Here is a 15,387-nt window from a genome sequence, read left to right as displayed (position 1 = left end):
GCCAATCTTGATTTCAAACCTCATTTTCCAAGTTTCCCAAGAAAACTAGATGTATGGGTTCTAATTTCAAGATACGCGATATCACGTGATATCTGTTGTAGTGTGAACAAGGCATAAGACATTAGGCACAAAATAAACTATTACAAACTGTGCTTTTCTTCATAAGTCGAAAAAGTGAAATTTCGACCAAATACTTCCGAATTCCGATTGAGCTGAAATTTTGCGGTGCATTGGATTTTGAATTTACCATTTTGGAGATAAGCCAACATAATTTCAAATTTGCTACCTCTGCAAGTGCACTTTTTGACAATTGGCTTCCGTAGGGCGGTTGTTTACTATCGTTGTGGGTGTTTACTATCATGAAAAACTGTTGTCCCGATTTAGTTGAAAATGGCCTATGCACCAATTTTTGAATTAGGTAAAAATGCCATATGCGCCTAATTTTCAGTTATGAGTAGCGGGGTACTCGTTAACTCAAATATTGAAAATGAAGGATGAATTTTAAATGTTGATAACCATAAGCTTTTTGATTTAAAGTTTTCATTAAAAGATTTTATTATTATAGGAAATATAATTGTTCTTTTGAAAATGAATATCGCAGAAATGATTTACAAGGTGTTTAATAATTTTAATACAATCTTTCATTGTTGTGTAGGTGCGCACCTTGTGCATTCTGTGTATTGGTATTGGTGTCAGCTTTAGCCTCATATGGTATCGACTTGCTGACATTTGTTGATTGTTTACCGCGCACGATGAAAGAGTACCGCGACATGCGTCGTAGTAAAGTTGTTTGCGGCACACAGGTCAGGAGCTCATGTTTTCTGATAAGAAACTCTTCGTCTTGCCATAGCCGCACAATGATTTTCTATTCTATATGTCACATTCGCTTGATACGCAGTGATTTCACGGAAGAAGTATAGATTTTTCTAGAATGTTGCGATTTCACAGCGATTGAATTCTACCCAAAACAATCAATTCTTCTATTATTTGTCTAATAGAATACCTAGTTTCAAAACATGTAGAGAGGTTGAAGAACGCAGTGTTTTTCAGGATTTGTTATATACAAAAAATACTACAAGGTATACAGCCCTAGGGTTGTATGAAATGGTGACGTGGGACTAAACACTGTAATTAGGGGATTTTTTGTTACAAAATATACAGAGTCTGCAGACAGAATCAATGTGTTTGCTCAGCGACTGTACGTATTTTTATTTTCAGCCTCCCTGGAAATCAATATTTGGAATATATTCAACAACACTCAAAAGAATATCATTTATATTTGGCGATATTATGCCTGTAGAATTTTTTTTTTTTTTGTACAAAAAATATGTATTTGACAAGGCACAAGCATATCGTGCTTGTTGAAGAAGCACAAAGAATTTCTCGTGATGCGTCAAAGTCAGAATTAACTCTATATCCTCAAAAACCCAACCCAATAATACTTACGTTATCATAATGAATGGTTTTGTTTTATTTAACTGTAATTAAATCAAATCTATAGTATGGATCTAACTTTCAAAATAATATGGAAGCCCTTACAAAGGTTCATCAATTAGCAAACAGAAGAAAATATTTTAAACAAAATTATTAACAAGTTCCAGCAAAAAATCGTAGCAATCCACAATTACATTTTTTTTTGCTTGACAATTTTGTTTATTTGCCTACAACTACATTCGCTGTATTACGGAGACAGGAAATATACGTTTATTATTGTAAAGCTTAGAATAATCATATATCATCTAACAAGTAGCGGGGTACTCGTTAACTCAAATATTGAAAATGAAGGATGAATTTTAAATGTTGATAACCATAAGCTTTTTGATTTAAAGTTTTCATTAAAAGATTTTATTATTATAGGAAATATAATTGTTCTTTTGAAAATGAATATCGCAGAAATGATTTACAAGGTGTTTAATAATTTTAATACAATCTTTCATTGTTGTGTAGGTGCGCACCTTGTGCATTCTGTGTATTGGTATTGGTGTCAGCTTTAGCCTCATATGGTATCGACTTGCTGACATTTGTTGATTGTTTACCGCGCACGATGAAAGAGTACCGCGACATGCGTCGTAGTAAAGTTGTTTGCGGCACACAGGTCAGGAGCTCATGTTTTCTGATAAGAAACTCTTCGTCTTGCCATAGCCGCACAATGATTTTCTATTCTATATGTCACATTCGCTTGATACGCAGTGATTTCACGGAAGAAGTATAGATTTTTCTAGAATGTTGCGATTTCACAGCGATTGAATTCTACCCAAAACAATCAATTCTTCTATTATTTGTCTAATAGAATACCTAGTTTCAAAACATGTAGAGAGGTTGAAGAACGCAGTGTTTTTCAGGATTTGTTATATACAAAAAATACTACAAGGTATACAGCCCTAGGGTTGTATGAAATGGTGACGTGGGACTAAACACTGTAATTAGGGGATTTTTTGTTACAAAATATACAGAGTCTGCAGACAGAATCAATGTGTTTGCTCAGCGACTGTACGTATTTTTATTTTCAGCCTCCCTGGAAATCAATATTTGGAATATATTCAACAACACTCAAAAGAATATCATTTATATTTGGCGATATTATGCCTGTAGTATTTTTTTTTTTTTTGTACAAAAAATATGTATTTGACAAGGCACAAGCATATCGTGCTTGTTGAAGAAGCACAAAGAATTTCTCGTGATGCGTCAAAGTCAGAATTAACTCTATATCCTCAAAAACCCAACCCAATAATACTTACGTTATCATAATGAATGGTTTTGTTTTATTTAACTGTAATTAAATCAAATCTATAGTATGGATCTTACTTTCAAAATAATATGGAAGCCCTTACAAAGGTTCATCAATTAGCAAACAGAAGAAAATATTTTAAACAAAATTATTAACAAGTTCCAGCAAAAAATCGTAGCAATCCACAATTACATTTTTTTTTGCTTGACAATTTTGTTTATTTGCCTACAACTAAATTCGCTGTATTACGGAGACAGGAAATATACGTTTATTATTGTGAAGCTTAGAATAATCATATATCATCTAACAATTTTGAAATGTAAAAGAGATTCTGTACGAATCTCACTAAATAAACAAAAAAAAATCACAAGCATTCGCAGGCTCTTACTCTTCTATAAATGTATATATTTAGGAATTTACTCTTTCGATACTATCCGGTCAAGATTATTTAGTGAATATCGAAGATAAAATTAAATAAATATCCGTTGCAAAAATTTACAATTCTTGTTGAGTAATTTATGGCAATCATTTTTATGAGATAAACTTTCAATCACCATCAACAGCAGCATTGCAGTTTTTTCTCAATTGCATACAAATAGGAATGTACGAACAAAAGTGTACCACTGCAATACGAATAGTACCGCTGCAGTACGAATAGAAGTGTACCACTGAAATGTACGAATAGAAGAGTACCACTGCAATCATAGACGAAGAGAGACCTGCGGTTCTTTACTCCACTGGTACTGTTGCTTTTACCGGCATGTTTTCTTTCAAGACATCAGTTTTTATTAGGTTCTTCAGAACCTAACACGCAGGTTTAGGAATTGTTCAAGGATGGGTATTGTTTCAAACTTTTAGGAAAACTTTTACCTTCGAGACATCACATTATTCTAAGCTCATGGAAGCAAAAATAAATTGACCTATTGGGACGGGGAGTCTCTGTCAATTTTTATTTCGAAATTGATACAGGGAATATCACAGGGAACGGATGGTGTCCATTCACGTTGTCTGTGCTAGGAATGCTCGCATGTAATTGGTTCACTATTGACGTAAATTTGTTATTGAAATTTTTCATTAATTTTACCGCTTAGCAGTGAAATTAGAGTGATAATTAGCATATTACAAAATTGTTATACATTTTATCTATCCAACAACATATTGGTTATTATTATCCATCATGTGGTTATGCTGTTATTAACGTTTGAAATCTGACGCAACATTTGCCCGTTTCATTTCCAATTTTACAGAATGCATCCCAGTATAGTAAACAAAGACGTGTCCCACGTCAAAAACTACAGAAAGAATTACAGATGACGTTACATGAAACGAAAGCTGGTTAGGGGCCGTCCACATTCCACGCGGACAAAAACGTCTTTATTACCTTGTAAAGAAACGTGGTCATTACCTTGTAAAGAAAAAATAAGAAACGTTTGGTTCTGTGGTTTATTTAGTGATTAAAAAAAAATATAAAAAAATGCCGGTCCCAAACTACTGATTTCATGTTTTACTGAAAATAACCAAACAGAGCAATTTTAATTTGACTGAAGCGCTCCTAAACACTATAAAACCCAGGAGCAAAATAATCAAAAATGCTCCCTGAAATAATTGAATTCACTTTAAAACTTACGAAAGCAAGAAAAAAACATCGAACAGGTCACAACAGAACTTAGTTACAAATTTCCCAATTGGAAAAAAAAAACATTCAAAGCAGTAAAGAAACTCTTAAACTAATAAAAAGAACTCCGTTTTTCGTGGTCGGCTTATCGAAAGCAGCTTTCAGGTCTGTGTAAACAGTGTCTGATCTTCCAGACCACTCAAACAGTTTGGACGAATTGAGTCAAATTCTTTGCTACCGATCTTTTGGGAGAGAAGCCAAGCTGATCCACGGAAATGTCCTGGGAGCTACAAGCAAACAACGCTTCATGGGCGGTGATTTCGAACACCTTCGAATGCAATTTTCTATTATTATATATTATATACAGGCATAGTAAGTGGAAACGGACACACATTGAAATTGGCGCTTGATATTTTCTCTATGTTAGGGTAAGCATGTATAAAACGCCCACCCATTGAAGACGTGGCCACACAGTTTCAAGACAGGAAAACGAAACAAAACATCTACGATACTACTGAGTGATTTTCATAAGCACCAAAAGAAAATTTTTGCTTTCCCGATGCGAAAATTACTCTGGTTCTTAGATTAACTAACTTGCGTTATTGATATTTGACCGATAACGGTGTTCGAATGGGCACAAAGGAACAATTGAACCGGAAAATCACTCAATTTAGCAGTGGAAATTCTTGAAATGAGGGTTTTATCTTGCTGCGATAAACTGTTCATACGCAACACTACCGTTTATCTTTGTTGCCCTGGTCGTTATTGTGAAAATGATTATTTAGAAATACAAAACCATTTCACACTAGTAGTAGTTGTGAAAATTCTCGTAACTCTTATCTTCGAATATTTATAGTCCTGAAAAGAACTGATTCCACAATCTTCAGCTAGAAATGTGTGCCACAAAACGCTGATGATCACCGGTAGCGTTGAATGTTTTGCTTGGCCGCGCATAATAAAATTTTGCTCTCCGCTGTGCCCTACGGTAGCTGTGCCAGCAAATATTCTGCAGCATACCATGGTGCCTGTTGCTGCCGTATGCAAAAAAAGGTAAAATATTCCGCAGTGCCTCGAATTTGACGCGTATGCAGCTCTCGTTTCCTAATGTCGCGCACCTCTAACAGCTATGAAGATGAATTTTCTACACACAGTCTTTTGTATCGAGTTGAGCGTAGATTTTTGCTTTGAAGGCGTGGCCACGCAGTCTCGAGAAAGAGAAACGAAACAAAACACTTTGTTGAGTCAGAATATGTAGGCAGTGGAGTTTATTACAAGTCGAGCGGATAAAACACGGCAGGCTTCAGTGGGCTGGGCATATAGCGAGAATGCCGGATGAGCGTCAAGCAAAAGCTATATTTAGCAGGAATCCCGATAGAGGTCGTCGACTTCGGGGTAGACCCCGAACTCGTTGAATGTGTGCTGTCGACGAGGATGCACGCGAAATAGGTGTTAGGGGCGATTGGAGGATAGCAGCCCAAGACCGAGGGACATGGCGACGTATTCTGGATTCGGCACTGGATCGATAATCGGTCTGTCGCCTTAAAAGTAAAAGTAAGTGAGGAGTTTATTACGTTCATGTTATTGGTTATCCGTGCTGGGAAAGCAAGGCAATAGCGAGGAAGTTGTATGGGAAAGTTTGACCTTGAAATTTTTCACCTTTTTTCACCTTCAAGCAGTAAAGCAACAATGTAACCCTCTAGTGCCCAAGTTAATTTCTGGACGCCCTTCGGTAAAATCACTATGGATCATTATTAACACTTTTTAAGTATTCATTGAGGCTCTAAGGTTTGACTGAAACCCGCCAAAAGGCGGCATTGGGCACTAGAGGGTTAAACATTATATCAAACAATTGTCACACATTTTATCTATCTACCGACACATGAATGACTAAGATGCATTAGGTCGTTCGCGTGCTATAATCATTTGAAATCTGACGCAGCATTTGCCAGTTTCATTTTCAGTTTTACAAAATGTAATCTAGTATAGAAAACAAAGACGTAGTCCTACGTTAAAAAACAGAAGAAAATCGTAATTTTTTATCAAATAGTTGGAAAAACTATAAAATTTTAATCAATCCGACTTGTATATTGAAAGTAACTTTGAAAGGCAAAGAAACAGGTTGCAAATAATTCAAATGCTAATTCGTGCGATTTTTTGACTTTTTTCGATTTTCGTAGGTCAACGCCGATCGCTTGTAACCCGGCAGAGTTTTAAAAAGAGGGTTAACTGGAAATTTTATTTCAATATTTAACTTTAACTCTGCTAGAAGACTGTTATTTGAGTATATATGTTTTCTGCTCTGGTTATTAAATATATGTAAATGATAAAAAAACCTTCAGAGATTTTTCTTTTTATTATGTTTATTGAAATTATATTTGAGTTCCCTTTGTAGTGGCGTAGACAAAGTTCTTTCTGAGTGAGAGTCTCTTGATAATAAAATGCGAATTTTGATGCAAAAAATACTGAAGGCGCAAGTGATAAAAATAGTGATCTAAATCAATAACTATCATGTAGCAAAACGGGATTAGAAAAACAGTAGTTTGATATGCTCAAGTCACTCTTTCTTGCAATAGTGGTAGTATTGAAGAGAGAGGGAATAGCAGAAAAGACATAAACAGTACGATGCCAGAGAAAATCACCGTCACCGCCACCCCCAAGCTCCAGCCATCTGCCATCCGTAGGATTCATCGCAGCCGCAGTTGGGGAGCCGAATCGAATTTAATCAGTTGTAGTTTCTTCAATGAATTTAATTGTTAACATAACATTCAGTTTTTGTTTGGGACGATTTGCAAACACTTTCTGGCGTGCACTAGTGCCCTCGCTTTTTACAGGTATTGTGAGTTTTCCCAAGCGCGTTTGCCGACCCAGAGAGGTCACAAATGTTAAAGTCTTGTCCGACGGGGTAGACGACACCCTAATACCGTCCGCAGCACGTATTTCGGTTGCTACATACAATCATCATAAGTGCATATGTGGACTGCTTTATGTGGAAGTCCATAACCTATTCTCAATAGTCTAGTATAGTATATTTTCCCGATATTATTTCATCAGAATAAAATTCTGATACTTGACACCTTGTTTCCCGTGAAAGGTACAACAACAGCCACATGGCAGCGAAATAAGTAGTCTACAGAGCTTCTCTCCAGGGCTTCAGTAGGTTAGCTTTCTGAAGAATTTGTTTATTAAAATCAATCTATCAACAGACTTGATTGCGGGCGGTCGTTATTTAAGCTAAAAAATGCTACAAGTTTGTAATAAAAGTCCTGGATAGGCGAGGTCTTTCACAAAAACATATGTTTTGTATACCTTAAAATTTTTTTAGAACAATGTTTCATTGTAAACCACAATTAACAGTGTTAAGTACAAAAAACTAAATTTTATGTAACTTTCATATAAAACACTCCAATGAAGATAGGGATTTCGCTTGTTCTGAAATATTTATTATCTTGACATTCTCTAAATTGTTTTTTATTTGTTTTTTCAATTTTTATCATCGACAGCATCAATTAACGTTTAATACTTTGAGATAACATGAGTCAATCATACAAATTATTGTTCTGAAAACACCATTAAGCTAGGTTGCAAAAGCCGCTAAGGAATTTAGTTCCACTTTTTACCCTTTTAGAACACAGTGCACAGTGGTACAGAACGACAACAACTTAGGCGGAAATGGAGTTTTCGATATTTTCTTGAGCCATACTCTCAATGAAAAAGTGGGTTCTTATAAATAGGTCTACTTTTCAATTGAAGTGAGAACTAGGGTGGTCCTGAAATCAGTGAAATGAAATAATATTGTTTTTTTATTCAGGGAATGTTATAGTATTTCCTGGTTAAGCTGTAGCTCACGTCAATTTGGCAACTTTGCAGGAGACTACTTCTCTACAGTTCTTGAATTGAGTGAATTAAAGCAATTTGCCAAGAGTGGCTTAAAAACTCAGATTTTTGCTGTATTTTTATATCAAATTCTTTCGTGAAATTATGTTAAATTGACTACTTCAATGCAACAGCTTTAACACTGAAAGGGACACGCGAGGTAATCATGGATTGTTCAAGTGTGACTCGTGGTGGTTTTATCCTAAGTGCATCCGCGTTATCGAGTGCATAATCTATCATATCACTAGAAAAACAATGCATCTGAAATTTTGTTTCCAGTACAATTGCCAATTATCTCCGTTCCGTGCACGGTCGTTGTATCCCGAGCAGGAAGAAATATCATAATAATATCAAAACCTGATAATGAAAACTCGATAATACCACACCTCATTCTGACCTTAACATGGTTTACATAGTTGGTAAAATAACAAAAAATAATACCAAAATACCATATGACCATATAAATAGTAAATCTTGATATTCTAATAACAAACCAAGAACTTGCATTAAAAATCATGAAAATAACTGATTCAGATATTCTCGAATTACTAGATACTAAATGCGTAACTTAATATATTATAAATAAGTAATAACGAACTATTTGCACATTAAACGCGCCTTTGATAAGATATTCGAGAATCAATTCAAATATCTTATTAAAGGCACAACCAGGTATGATATCAAAATTTGATATTATTATTTGCATGTACCTGTTAGAAACGTGAATGTCTTTCGAATAACACGATAAGACCTCAAAACAAAATATGCTATTGATAAGTTATGGTTTTGCTATTTTATCCTGCCCGGGATACGGTTGGATTTGCGTGTTATTCGTCAATTCGTGAATAGATTAATTGAAATGTGGACAAATTTTGGGTGATTTTGTGCGTTACGGATGATTACCGATTGTTATTTTAGGTAACTAAAATTGATTAGGTATTCTGATTTTCCGAACTGGGATAATAAAAAACGGACCGAAAAAACGCGAAAAATACGCTAATTTCGCAGCTAATAAACATTGTTAGAAGCATAAATTTTGATATGCTAAGTTGATGTTTTATGAAATCGAATTTTTCTCATAATTGGTATAACAAATTTACTTCCACGTTTCTGAAATAAAATCGTTTGCTACTTCAATGTATCTTTCCGTTATATTCCACCAAGTTTTTCAATTCGTGCTACATTTATCTCGCGAGAAACCGACACAATTTTTCAAGAAAGGGTTCTCGAGATTTTGCCGAAACAAAACCTTGTAAGTTCGTAATCTGCCACGTTACATGTTGTAAAGTGAAATGATTCCCCCGGAGGCTCGCAAACATTTGCTCGCGACAAAACTAATTGGACGCGAGCCCATCACTGTGCTGCTGGAAGCTATTATGTACATCCTGCACCAGGGCCACCACACTCTGATTCCAGAACCACACATTCTTGTCTGCATAGCAGAGAATAAAAGCAGCATTGTTTCCATTGTGTGCAGTGAAAAATGATCCTCTGGCAATTGGCGAAACGAAACGAAACCGGAGTGGGGAGGCCATTTGCCACGTAGAATATGGCAAATGAATGGACTCGCATGGCATCAGGAATTTCTTTGTTTTTCCTCTCCCCCCTCCCACCGGTTGAGTGGCTTTTCGCCGTGATGACGACGACCAGTAGCTCGGTGATCGGTGGAAGGATAACATTCCAAATAGGATTAACTTAACAAACTCTCTTCAGTGCACAGTTGCAACGCAAGAAGTCTGTTGTTGCTAAAATAAAGCTGCTAGAGTGTTTTTTTTATTCTCGCTTATTTTCCGTCGGTCTAGTTCCGCCACTGTTGTGGCCAATCACCGACGCCCAGGGAGGCGATTCCACACCCAGGACCCTAACTCACGACCCGTTTATTAACGGTCCGGCGCCAACGGCTTTACTTCCTCATGCGATGGAAGGCGTGATCCCAGAGATTTTTCGCCTCAGAAAATCTCCCGGTGTCGGCTAGGATTGAATCTAGACCAGTTGGGTTGGTTGTGAGTGGATCACGCCACCTCACAACCATCGACACCTATGTCGGCGGTGGGATTCGAACCCAGGCGTCGAGCGTGGTTGGCGGAGACGTTACCAACCACACTAGGCCAGAGTGTGCCTTTGTTTGCCAGCTTTCGGTTGGGCTCTGTGCCAAACCAGTGATGAGCAGTTGATCGAATGAGACATTCCCCTTTTTTTTTTCTTCATTAGATTTTTTAATTTTCCGCTGCTGCATTCTGTTGCGAATAAATCGATTCTACTTTATAGTCCAGAACAGTTATAGAACGTCGACAGCAGTTTTGAAATAGCCGGACGAATATTCATGAGATGCAGTAGAAATTACTCATTCGATTTCAGCACAGACAGGCTTGGCTTTAAAGCTCAACATCGACTGCCCGCAACTGAAACCAACGTTTCCTCTTATCACCGCACCGCATATTGCCACAGCAAAGCTTAATTACCGTTTGCAATAATAATGATCAAGGTGAATATTATTCTGTGTCCAAGAGTGTTTCTTATCTAAACCCCAGTTTCCACCCTACCACCCATCGCAACTTAAATGATGATTTAACACTTGTGTATGCTCAATCGAACCCATATGCTCCAGAAGCAGAGGGACCTTAGAAAGACAAGCCACAAAGGCAGGGAAAATCTTCCGCTCTGCTAGCTTAGCTTTGACCATTATTGGTTTTAATGAGCTCAGTCAGGACACAAGCAGACAACCACAGTAACAACCGGATGCTCTTTTGAGATTTGTAATAAACTGATATTGTTGTTATTAGAATGCAATTGAGCAAACAACAAACAACCATCGGCATAAGCGCCAGCCTACGTGCTACTTCCCTGATCCCTGCTGCCATGTTTTAATTGTATCTGGATCTGCTCGTCCGGTGGCGAAACAGTCAACATCGGAAGTTAAATTGTTGGCCATACTCCTCGGTGCTGCAATCGTCGTCGGTTAGGTCAGGTCTTCCAAAGTTGGACAATGCTTGCCTCTTTTTCACCTCACCACGACTGCTGATGGTCCGTTGATTCCATGACAACCGGCAGCCGAAACACGATGAATACGAACGGAACGCGAGCAGAACAGCAGAGATTCAACGTTGAAGTTTCGTAATGAGCTTGAAATGCAAATATTTACGTCAACTAATAAATCATTTCTGCTCACTAATGAATGGGAGAAGGTGCGAAGAATGGAAACTTCCGTCTAAAAAGGCATTTGACAGATGAGGGGGAATAGATAATGATGACGACGACGATAATGATCGTTATAAGATTGAAAATGATAGATGAAAAAATATGACGGATGATGGATGGTATTCGACAGATGATAGATGATAGATGATAGATGATAGATGATAGATGATAGATGATAGATGATAGATGATAGATGATAGATGATAGATGATAGATGATAGATGATAGATGATAGATGATAGATGATAGATGATAGATGATAGATGATAGATGATAGATGATAGATGATAGATGATAGATGATAGATGATAGATGATAGATGATAGATGATAGATGATAGATGATAGATGATAGATGATAGATGATAGATGATAGATGTTAGATGATAGATGATAGATGATAGATGATAGATGATAGATGATAGATGATAGATGATAGATGATAGATGATAGATGATAGATGATAGATGATAGATGATAGATGATAGATGATAGATGATAGATGATAGATGATAGATGATAGATGATAGATGATAGATGATAGATGATAGATGATAGATGATAGATGATAGATGATAGATGATAGATGATAGATGATAGATGATAGATGATAGATGATAGATGATAGATGATAGATGATAGATGATAGATGATAGATGATAGATGATAGATGATAGATGATAGATGATAGATGATAGATGATAGATGATAGATGATAGATGATAGATGATAGATGATAGATGATAGATGATAGATGATAGATGATAGATGATAGATGATAGATGATAGATGATAGATGATAGATGATAGATGATAGATGATAGATGATAGATGATAGATGATAGATGATAGATGATAGATGATAGATGATAGATGATAGATGATAGATGATAGATGATAGATGATAGATGATAGATGATAGATGATAGATGATAGATGATAGATGATAGATGATAGATGATAGATGATAGATGATAGATGATAGATGATAGATGATAGATGATAGATGATAGATGATAGATGATAGATGATAGATGATAGATGATAGATGATAGATGATAGATGATAGATGATAGATGATAGATGATAGATGATAGATGATAGATGATAGATGATAGAAGATAGATGATAGATGATAGATGACAGATGATACACGATGGATGATAGATGATAGATGATAGATGATAGATGATACACGATAGATGATAGATGATGGATGATAGATGATAGATGATAGATGATAGATGATAGATGATAGATGATAGATGATAGATGATAGATGATAGATGATAGATGATAGATGATAGATGATAGATGATAGATGATAGATGATAGATGATAGATGATAGATGATAGATGATAGATGATAGATGATAGATGATAGATGATAGATGATAGATGATAGATGATAGATGATAGATGATAGATGATAGATGATAGATGATAGATAATAGATGATAGATGATAGATGATAGATGATAGATGATAGATGATAGATGATAGATGATAGATGATAGATGATAGATGATAGATGATAGATGATAGATGATAGATGATAGATGATAGATGATAGATGATAGATGATAGATGATAGATGATAGATGATAGATGATAGATGATAGATGATAGATGATAGATGATAGATGATAGATGATAGATGATAGATGATAGATGATAGATGATAGATGATAGATGATAGATGATAGATGATAGATGATAGATGATAGATGATAGATGATAGATGATAGATGATAGATGATAGATGATAGATGATAGATGATAGATGATAGATGATAGATGATAGATGATAGATGATAGATGATAGATGATAGATGATAGATGATAGATGATAGATGATAGATGATAGATGATAGATGATAGATGATAGATGATAGATGATAGATGATAGATGATAGATGATAGATGATAGATGATAGATGATAGATGATAGATGATAGATGATAGATGTTAGATGATAGATGATAGATGATAGATGATAGATGATAGATGATAGATGATAGATGATAGATGATAGATGATAGATGATAGATGATAGATGATAGATGATAGATGATAGATGATAGATGATAGATGATAGATGATAGATGATAGATGATAGATGATAGATGATAGATGATAGATGATAGATGATAGATGATAGATGATAGATGATAGATGATAGATGATAGATGATAGATGATAGATGATAGATGATAGATGATAGATGATAGATGATAGATGATAGATGATAGATGATAGATGATAGATGATAGATGATAGATGATAGATGATAGATGATAGATGATAGATGATAGATGATAGATGATAGATGATAGATGATAGATGATAGATGATAGATGATAGATGATAGATGATAGATGATAGATGATAGATGATAGATGATAGATGATAGATGATAGATGATAGATGATAGATGATAGATGATAGATGTTAGATGATAGATGATAGATGATAGATGATAGATGATAGATGATAGATGATAGATGATAGATGATAGATGGTAGATGATAGATGATAGATGATAGATGATAGATGATAGATGATATCATCTATCATCTATAAATATTTATTAGGTTGATGAAGAATCTAATAACGTTGCAATCTAGAATTCAAGCATACGCCATAAAATATATAAATTTGTAGTTTTTTTTTGTTCATACAACATTTATTTGACACCGCACAATACAATATAATGTTTAACGGCGCCAATATATCTAGTGTCTTATCTTATGAACTAAGGGTAAATTTTTTATCCTCGCTGCCAACTACTAGCTAAATAAATTAGTAGTGTTTGCTTCTTTCTACTAAGGTTTATAACGAATATTTTCATTCGGCCAGCTCTATAGTCATCATTCTACTTCCATTGTTGTTGCTAGAGTTTTTTTTTTTGTTATCAAAACATATATTTCACACAGCCGTCTTCCATCATCCATCATCTATTATCTGTCATCTTTCATCTATCATCTACCATCCATCATCTATCATCTATCATCTATCATCTATCATCTATCATCTATCATCTATCATCTATCATCTATCATCTATTATCTATCATCTATCATCTATCATCTATCATCTATCATCTATCATCTATCATCTACCATCCATCATCTATCATCTATCATCTATCATCTATCATCTATCATCTATCATCTATCATCTATCATCTATCATCTATCATCTATCATCTATCATCTATCATCTATCATCCATCATCTATCATCTATCATCTATCATCTATCATCTATCATCTATCATCTATCATCTATCATCTATCATCTATCATCTATCATCTATCATTTATCATCTATCATCTATCATCTATCATCTATCATCTATCATCTATCATCTATCATCTATCATCTATCATCTATCATCTATCATCTATGATGATAGATGATAGATGATAGATGATAGATGATAGATGATAGATGATAGATGACAGATGATAGATGATAGATGATAGATGATAGATGATAGATGACAGATGATAGATGATAGATGATAGATGATAGATGATAGATGATAGATGATAGATGATAGATGATAGATGATAGATGATAGATGATAGATGATAGATGATAGATGATAGATGATAGATGATAGATGATAGATGATAGATGATAGATGATAGATGATAGATGATAGATAATAGATGATAGATGATAGATGATAGATGATAGATGATAGATGATAGATGATAGATGATAGATGATAGATGATAGATGATAGATGATAAATGAAAGATGATAGATGATAGATGATAGATGATAGATGATAGATGATAGATGATAGATGATAGATGATAGATGATAGATGATGGATGGTAGATGATAGATGAAAGATGACAGATAATAGATGATGGATGATGGAAGACGGCTGTGTGAAATATATGTTTTGATAACAAAAAAAAACTCTAGCAACAACAATGGAAGTAGAATGATGACTATAGA

At 35.0% G+C, this 15,387-nt stretch overlaps 2 long non-coding RNA genes across 2 annotated transcripts; both read right to left on the bottom strand.

Moving 5' to 3' along the window:
- Positions 1-1,079: 1,079 nt before the first annotated feature.
- LOC129723684 (uncharacterized) lies at positions 1,080-1,686 on the bottom strand. The gene is made up of 3 exons (XR_008727796.1): positions 1,540-1,686; positions 1,447-1,478; positions 1,080-1,223 (listed from the first exon to the last, which is right to left on the bottom strand). It is a non-coding gene; the product is annotated as an uncharacterized LOC129723684 (long non-coding RNA).
- Positions 1,687-2,371: 685 nt separating this feature from the next.
- LOC129723685 (uncharacterized) lies at positions 2,372-2,917 on the bottom strand. Its single transcript, XR_008727797.1, has 3 exons — positions 2,832-2,917; positions 2,739-2,770; positions 2,372-2,515 (listed from the first exon to the last, which is right to left on the bottom strand). It is a non-coding gene; the product is annotated as an uncharacterized LOC129723685 (long non-coding RNA).
- Between the last annotated feature and the right edge of the window lie 12,470 nt (positions 2,918-15,387).

This window comes from Wyeomyia smithii, chromosome 2, assembly GCF_029784165.1.
Source record: "Wyeomyia smithii strain HCP4-BCI-WySm-NY-G18 chromosome 2, ASM2978416v1, whole genome shotgun sequence".
NCBI classification, from domain to species: domain Eukaryota; kingdom Metazoa; phylum Arthropoda; class Insecta; order Diptera; family Culicidae; genus Wyeomyia; species Wyeomyia smithii.
The sequence above is the reverse complement of the archived record's forward strand: the minus strand, read 5'-3'. Positions and strand labels throughout refer to the sequence as shown.